Source organism: Miniopterus schreibersii, assembly GCF_964146895.1.
Source record: "Miniopterus schreibersii genome assembly, chromosome: X".
NCBI lineage: Eukaryota > Metazoa > Chordata > Mammalia > Chiroptera > Miniopteridae > Miniopterus > Miniopterus schreibersii.
Window position 1 is genome coordinate 71,042,019 of NC_138104.1, and position 8,590 is coordinate 71,050,608.

Consider the following 8,590-nt stretch of genomic DNA (forward strand, 5'->3'; position numbering starts at 1 on the left):
GCCAAGAACTTATGTGGAGAGCTGTAATGGCACATCCCACCAGTCTTTCTTGGCTCTTATACAACAAAGTATCTTGATGGGTCTCCCATGTTGGTCTGCAAAAGGCTCGTAAGGACATCATATACCCAACCACTTGCATGTTAGTAATGCTCAGATGAAATATACAATGCAAATTAACTCATACCTAGTAGTGTTGGCAGCAGTGAGAATGGCACCAGGTGTTAGACTGGTGGAGTCAGACTAGACCTGGGTTCAGTAACCTCGGTACTTGAGTTCTGGCTAGGAAAGAATTCAGAGCCAAGACTCAAACTATAAGAGAACATTTATTTAGAAAATCACAGAAGTAGAAGTAATTCATGGAAGAAATGGGTGTAGGAAACAAGTTATAAGGGCAAAGGAAGGGTCCTTGGAGATTATGGGGAGGGGGAAAGGGAGGGGAACTACTCAGGCATACTCCCAGGAGAGAGAGCGAGAGAGAGCTGGTTGGGTCCTCCCTCCTAAGGGTTTTAAGGATGGAGATTTTAGGGGAGGTCCCAGGGGAAGATCTCAATAGAATATTCATCAGTTTTTCAGGTGTGTCCTTTCAGGTTCAGGGTCTCCACTGGTCGATTAGTCCCAGGGCAGGGGGGGGGCATTATTCAATGCAGCTGGTCCTGAGGCAGCTGTGGCATCACTTTTCTGGTTTTGCTGCTTTTCTGGGCCTGTGGCTGAAATACAACTGAGGCCTAGATGCTATCTCAGAAGGTCTAAACTGAACGACCAGTGATATGAAAGTTCAGGGGGTCCATACCAGATGACCAGCAATATGCTAGTGGAGAAAAGGTCACCCTGGGGATGAGGTCCCACTCTACAATTGTCCATTGCTAGGCACCCAGGGCTTTCCACCCTGGTGACTTTCGGTACCTGGACCATCATGCCCCTCTGCTCATGTCTGTCTAACTGCCTACCACAGTAGTGCTCAATAAATATTGATGCATACAAGTTTTTATCATCCTACCCTTATCTCCTCTACACACACACACATACACACAAATTCCATTCAGATCTAAGTTTTTTGATTTCTATGGAAAATCCTCCAGTCTTAGAAGAGATTACAGATATAAATAGCCCCTTTTTACTCCCTTCTTAAACTTTAAAAGCAGTTCACTTTAACTTATAAGGTCTCTGTGGAGATCACAAGATGAGAACAGAGACTGGATCAAAAAGCAGTCGCCACAGAGTAGAATCTGTTTTACCATCAGAAGAGTATTATGCCCAGTGGTAGGCTACCTGTTTCAATACTCTATTGTCAAAAACATTAACATATTTATTCAACTGTACATGTAGAAAAGTACAGATTAGAGGCTAAAATTGTTTTTACATTTTAATTATACATACAAATGGAAAAACTGCTCTGTCAAGAGAATGCAGTCTACATTTTTTTACACTAGAGGCAGCAACATATAAGGAATGGCTCTATATTCCCATAACATTTCCAACAGACACTGATATTTGACCAAAAATAAAACAAACAAAAAAACCCCCTACAAAACCACATATTAATTAGACGTTGAAAGACCGATTTTCTGGAATTTGAGGGGAAGATGTTGATTGGTGTGATATGTACTTTTGTTGCTTTTAAAGCTAGGTGAAATGATGCCTTCTTTTCCTCTCAGCATGAAATGGGCAGCATGGGGCCAAATGAGAGAGTAGAAAGTAGCAGGGGCTGGATTCAAAGCCATTCCATAGAGTGATTCTCAACTAAACTTCTAGAAAAAGCTCTCTGTTTATCTTTGTGTAGTTATATTGTGTATGTAAAAGAATTATAACAATGAATGAGTCTAAGCTTGTTTAGTTAAAACCAATCTTCCTGGTAATTCCATATTGCTTTCCACAGTGGCTGCACCAATCTGCATTCCTACCAACAGTGTACAAGAATTCCCTCTTCTCCACATCTTCACCAACATTTGTTGTTTGGTGATTTATTGATGATAAACATTCTGACAGGCACAAGGTGATACCTCATAGTGGTTTTAATTTGCATTTCTCTGATGACTAGTGATGTTGAGGATTTTTTCATATGTCTCTTGGCCATCTGTATGTCCTTTTTGGAGAAGTGTCTATTCATGTCCTTTGCCCATTTTTAATTGGATTGTTTGACGGGAGTGGTGTTGAGTTTTGTAAGTTCTTTATCAATTTTGGATATTAACTTCTTATTAGATGTATCATTGGTGAATATGTTCTCCCATTCAGTGGGTTATCTTTTCATTTTGTTGATGGACCTGGAGAGTGTTATGCTAAGTGAAATAAGTCAGTCAGAGAAAGACAAGTACCATATAATTTCACTTATATGTGGAATCTAATAAACAAAATAAACCAATAAACAAAATAGAAATAGATACCCATAGATACAGAGAACAGGTTGACAGCTATCGGAGGGGAGGAGGTGGGAGTAGCTGGCTGAAAATTGTGAAGGGATTAAGCAAAAACAAAAACAAAACCCTCTTAGAAACAGACAAGTATGGGATTACCAGAGGGAAAGGGGTAAGGGGAGGTAGAAGAGAGTAAAGGGGAGATAAATGGTGATGGAAGGAGACTTGATGGAGTGGTGAACACATAATACAGTATACAGATGATGTAGTATAGAATTGTACAACTGAAACTTATATAATTTTATTAACCGATGTCACCCCAATACATTCAATAAAAATTTTAAAACACCCATCCTCCATAAGGTCTTCCATTTTGAATACCAATTTTGTTTTTATCTCACAAGCTGAGGAATCAAGTATATTCAGCTTCAGTTTCCTTAGTAACCGAACTGCTTCCTGTCTAGACTTCTGGTCATGAGAAGAGAGAAAAGGAAAAACAAAGAATGGGGGAAGAAAGCTAAAAAATATTATACCTTATCTCCCTTGCCTTACCCAACCACAGTCTAATAATTCTCTACTGCTCTAGCCATTACCCACCCAAAATAAATCAAGTCTATGAATGAGGTTGAGTGAGATTAATCCCACATGTAAAGCACAAATTCCCTTGCCCTCATCTGTGCATCATTTGGTACTGGACTAGTCAATTCACCCATCTGGGATAAAATCTAAGGTTTTCTTGACAAGACATCCTAAGACTAAGAACACTTGGCAGAATAAACATCTTTATTTCTACTCCTTCCTGTCTCGCTTTCTGAAATATAGAATTGGATTCTTATCACTAATCATAGAAAAAGGCTCCATACTTTATTGCTCTCCGATTCCATTCCCTTATGTCTACTGAAATGAGTGAAGGCAGAGAAGAAGTTTGACACACAGAACAGACAGAGGCCAGCACTACTCCTGGAATCCCTAAGAGGCAAGCTATTCCAGAACTGAGGCTCTCAGTCACTCCCATCCATGCCTCCACATAGCATTCTAAAGAAAGGCTTTTCGCTTGAGATCTGCCTTCATCTTCTCCAGTCCAGCATTGTGTTCTCACTCTAAATTATCTCCATTGGCATCCATGCCACCATTCTAATTCCCAACCTCTACCATGAACTCTCCTATAATTAACCATTTTGTGGTCCTTATCATACCCTAAAGGGATTTCCTAGAAATTCAACTATCTAGGATAAGCTTCAGTGCTAGCAGGTCCCAAATGCATGCCCTCAGACTGGCTCTGTAGTCCTAGTCTCAAGATTCCCCATTTCTGGATTCCACTTTTTAGTTGCAACAGGGTGTAAGAGTACACTCAAGTCCTCTCTTCCTTGGCCTAAAAGACTCCTACCCCTTATAGGGGCCTGGACATCAGGGTGTCCAAATTCTCTCCCATGCTTCCCTATCCTTTCTTACCCCCAGCTTTCCCGGTCCCTGCCCCCACAGGGTGTCAAGGGGCAGGGGATGCAGGATAAGGATATTACTGCCAGTATTTTCCCTGTAGAAAATAGAGTAATTTAAAGGAGGCAACCAGACTTTAAATTGTGAGGAAAGAGCTTGAAGAGCTGAGAATATGTTCCCAATTTTACTTCTATTTCAAATGATTCAGGTGTCCCTACTCATATAAGTCCTGGTCCTAGCCTTCCTCTCAGAGGCTCAGCTGTAGGCTAGAGCTGAGACTCTATACTCCACTCCATGCCAGCTACCTTCACCCATATTCACAGACTAAAAACAACAACAAACTTCTCCTAAATTATCATAAGGTAAAGATGAAATTTTAAAAATCTAATTACATGATAATTTGAACTGGAATCAATAAAAACATACATCCAGAGCTAAAGGAATCATCCAAATCTATACTCAGGCTAATTTTCATCTTGAACTGTTTGTCTTTTAAAAAGAGAAACTTAAAAAAAAAACACCCAAAACCTAAATTTTCCAAATTGTTCAACAAGCAAACTTGAGTAAAACAAAACAAAATAGACAGTAGGGAAAATATCGATAGTAGTGAATTGTTAAATAGCAGTCATAGTCAATTGTTAAATATTTTTAATTTTTTTCTGATATACCAAAACAATTATTTTATTCAGAAATTTTAAAAATAAGAAAATAACTAAATTTGGAGATTCCAAGATGGCAATACTAACTGCTCCCAGTGCCAAACCAGATTTACAGCTACATTAGAAAGCAATCAACCTGAATGACCAACTGAAAGCTAGCTAAACTTAAATATTATAGCCAAGGTTTTATAGAAGCCACATAGAGACTGGTAAAGAGGGCAGAGACATGGAAAGGGCTGGCTTTCACACACACGTGCAGCAGCTGAGAAGCCAAAGGGATATCTTGGTTGCAAAACTCCCTCCCCCCAGGAGCAAGGGGTCTCAACCCCATACAGGGATCCCCAACCCAGAGCAACAGAGACAAGAAGAGGAGCTGCATAGCATCTGGTGCTGAAAATCAGTGGGGAGTCAGTCTGCCTGGGAGAGAAGGGAGTCTGCTAGAGACTCAGACACAACTTTCCCAGGGTCTACCACAATTATTTTTACAGCACCAGCCTGGAGAGTGCATTACCTGGTCCTCCAACTACTGGCGACACCACTCTGCCATGCTCTGGTCCTGTAGAGGGGTTTGCTCGCTACACCCAAGAAGGACCTTTGGAGGGCTCTTTTACTGGAAAAGGTCTTGGCGGAGACTCAGACAGTGATTGATCTGTGTAGCTTTGGAAAGGGGACCATTCTTTCCCACCTTGAGGACATAGCCAATGCCTACCCCACCCCCTACCTGTTGAATCATTGGACCTGCCCTGCCACTCTGTGGCTCTGACCTGCTGGGTTCAGTCACACAGGGAAATCAGAGAGCTGTACACAGCTGGGACTTTCTGAACATCTCCCTGGGAGGCTTTTGTCCTGGAAACAAATGCACAATGCTGGATTGTGTGACTACATCACAGGGAGGAAAACTATCTTCCACGTGAGCTCAGCTCATACTATCCTGGGAAGGGGAAGAAGTGCCCACATGCCTTCTACAAGTTTGATGGCAATACTTCCAATGGGAGACTGTTTGTATAAGCCCTTCCAAGTACTAATGACCTCCCCCAGCTGAGCTCAGTTCCACAGGGGGAAGTGTGTACTGCTTGAAGCTGGGACATTTGGAGTGTGTCTCCCCCAAAGGCTATTGTTTGAGACCAGGAAGAAGTTCTTGGCTCCATTGTGTGGGCTCAGACTGCACCACCTCCAATAGAAGACTCTTTTGATCTGTTCTCCTGAGCCCTGGAGGTTTCACCCTGTTGAGCTTGCCCCTGCAGAGGGGCCCTCTGGCTGTACCCAACCTGAGCCCATGGCACACTCCTCCTGGGTAAGCTAGAGTTGGAGGCTCTGGCAGAGACCGAGTGGTTTGGCTCTGGAGTAGGAGTCACTTTACTCACATTGAGTGCCTGACTGTACAGCCCCCAAGTAGGGGACCCACTAGCTCCATCCTCCTGACCACAGTCACCCTGCCCTACTGAGATTGTGACCTATAGAATGGTCTGTGTGTCAGAGCCGCCTTGGGCCCACTCTACAGTGTTTCTTCAGAAGGCCCTGGAGGATGACCAGGCAACCTTTGGGGGAGGTAGAGTAGCTGACAGGTGAAGGCAGACCTCAGGGAGCCTTGGACCTTTTATAGATTTGTTCCCAGCTCTAAGCAGGAGGAAGCCAACCCTTGAACATAAACTGGCCCCTCCCCCACACACTCAGGCACAGTAGACACAGCCACAAACAGTGAATTGCATGGTATCTCCAGACAGGTAGCCCAAGGCTGGTAACACACAACACCTGACATCGACCTGTACCTGAACCCCACCCAAGTGGAACTAGAACCAACATAACCAGCGGTGAGCATCAGAAGACACCAGAGCTCAACCCAACTAGCCACACACACCCAATGGGGAGTTCTGGCAGGCACCGGATCCTGTTGGGAACAACTTTGCTTCAGGAGGCAGTCCCTGCACAGTAGCTCTTACACAGTGATAGAGGTTTACCCTTATAGTCAGCCAGCCAGAATAGTTAACTCCACCCATAAGAGTCAATAGCATTCAAGACACAACTACAACAGGAGGGTGCACCTAACACACAAGAAACATTCCTGCAGCACCAAATTCAGGTGATCTGTAAGATTACGTCACTGAGCTCAACAAGACACCTACATCACAAAGCCACCATAACAAGTTTGGAAATCAATGCAGATCTTCTTAATACACATAGACAAAATGGAGAGACAAATAAATATACCCCAAATGGAAAAAACAACAAGAGAAATCCCCAGAAAAAGAATTAAATGAAATGGAAGCAACCAAGATACCTGAAACACAGTTTAAAACAATGATTATAAGGATGCTCATAGAAATTAGGGGAAGAATGGATGATCTCAATTAGAATGTAAACAAAGAGATAATAAGCTTTGAAATGGATATAGAAACCATAAAAATGAGCCAGTTAGAACTGAATAATACAATTTCATCTGAAATGAAGAATACACTAGAAGGAATCAACAGCAGGTTAGATGACACAGAGGATCGAATCAGCGATTAAGAGGACAAGATACCCCCGCCGGGCGTGGCTCAGCGGCTGAGCATCGACCTAGGATCCAGGCGATCGGGGTTCAATTCCCGGTCAGGTCACATGCCCGGGTTGCAGGCTTCATCAATGACTCTCTCATCATTGATGTTTCTATCTCTCTTTCTCCCCCTCCTTTCCTCTCTCTGAAATCAATAAAGATATGTTTAAAAAAAAAAAGAGGACAAGATAAGAATAAGCACCCAAACAGAACATCAAAAAGAAAAGAGAATTTTTTAAAAATGAGGAAACTGTAAGAGACCTATGGGACATCAAGCATTAACAACATCTGCATCATAAGAGTACCAGAAGGAAAAGAGAGTGAGCAAAGGACAGAGAACCTGTTTGAAGAAATAACGGCTGAAAATTTCCTTAACCAAGTGAAGGAAAAAGCCACAGAAGTTCAGGAAGCACAGAGAGTCCTAATCAAGATGAACCCCCAAAGGCCCACAACAAGACATATCATAATTAAAATGGCAAAGGTTAAAGACTAAGAGAGAATCTTAAAATTTTTTTTTTAATTTATTGATTTTAGAGAGACAGGAAAGGAAAGAGAGAGAGAGAAACACCAATTTGTTTTTGCACTTATCTATGAATTCATTGGTCGACTCTGGTATGTGCCCTGACCAGGGATTGAACCCACAACCTTGGGACTAACAAACTGAGTTACTCATCCAGGATTGCAAAGAAAGTATCTTAAAAGCAGAGAGAGAGAGAGACTTAGTTACCTACAAGGGAGTTCCCATGGGGCTGTCAGCTGATTTCTCAACAGAAACACTTCCGGCCCAAGAGATTGGCACAAAATATACAAAGTGATAAAAAGCAAGAATCTACAACCAAGACTATTCTATCCGGCAAGACTATCATTTAAAATTGAAGGTGAAATAAAGAGCTTCCCAAATAAAATAAAATAAAAAACCCTCAAGGAGTTCATTACCACCAAACCAGTATCGAAAGAAATGTTAAAAGGCCTGCTTTAAGAAGAAGGAGAAATAGAGAGTGAAGCATAGGTATAAATCATAAAATGGCAATAAATAAGTACCTATCAAAAATAACCTTAAATGTGAATGAATTAAATGCTCCAATCAAAAGACATAGGGCAACTGAATGGATAAGAAAACATGACCCATATATATGCTATCTACAAGAGACTCACCTCAGAACAAAAGATACACAGAGTAAAAGCAAAGGAATGGAAAAAATATTCCATGCAAATAGAAACAAACAAACAAAAAAAGCTGAGGCAGCAATACTTACATTAGACAAAATAAACTTCAAAACAAAAGCCATAACAAAAGACAAAGAAGCCCGGCTGGGCATGGCTCAGCGGTTGAGCGTTCACCTAGGATCCAGGTGATAGGGGTTCGATTCCCGGTCAGGGCACATGCCTGGGTTGTGGGCTCGATCAGTGACTCTCTCATCATTGATGTTTTTGTCTCTCTCTCTTCTTCTCCTTTCCTCTCTCTGAGATCAATAAAGATATAAATTAAAAAAAAAAAAAAAGACAAAGAAGGTCACTAAATAATATGGAGGAAATCGATCCAAAAGGAGGATATAACCCTTGTAATCAAACTGCCTTTCACCCAGTGATCCCATTTCTGGGAATATATT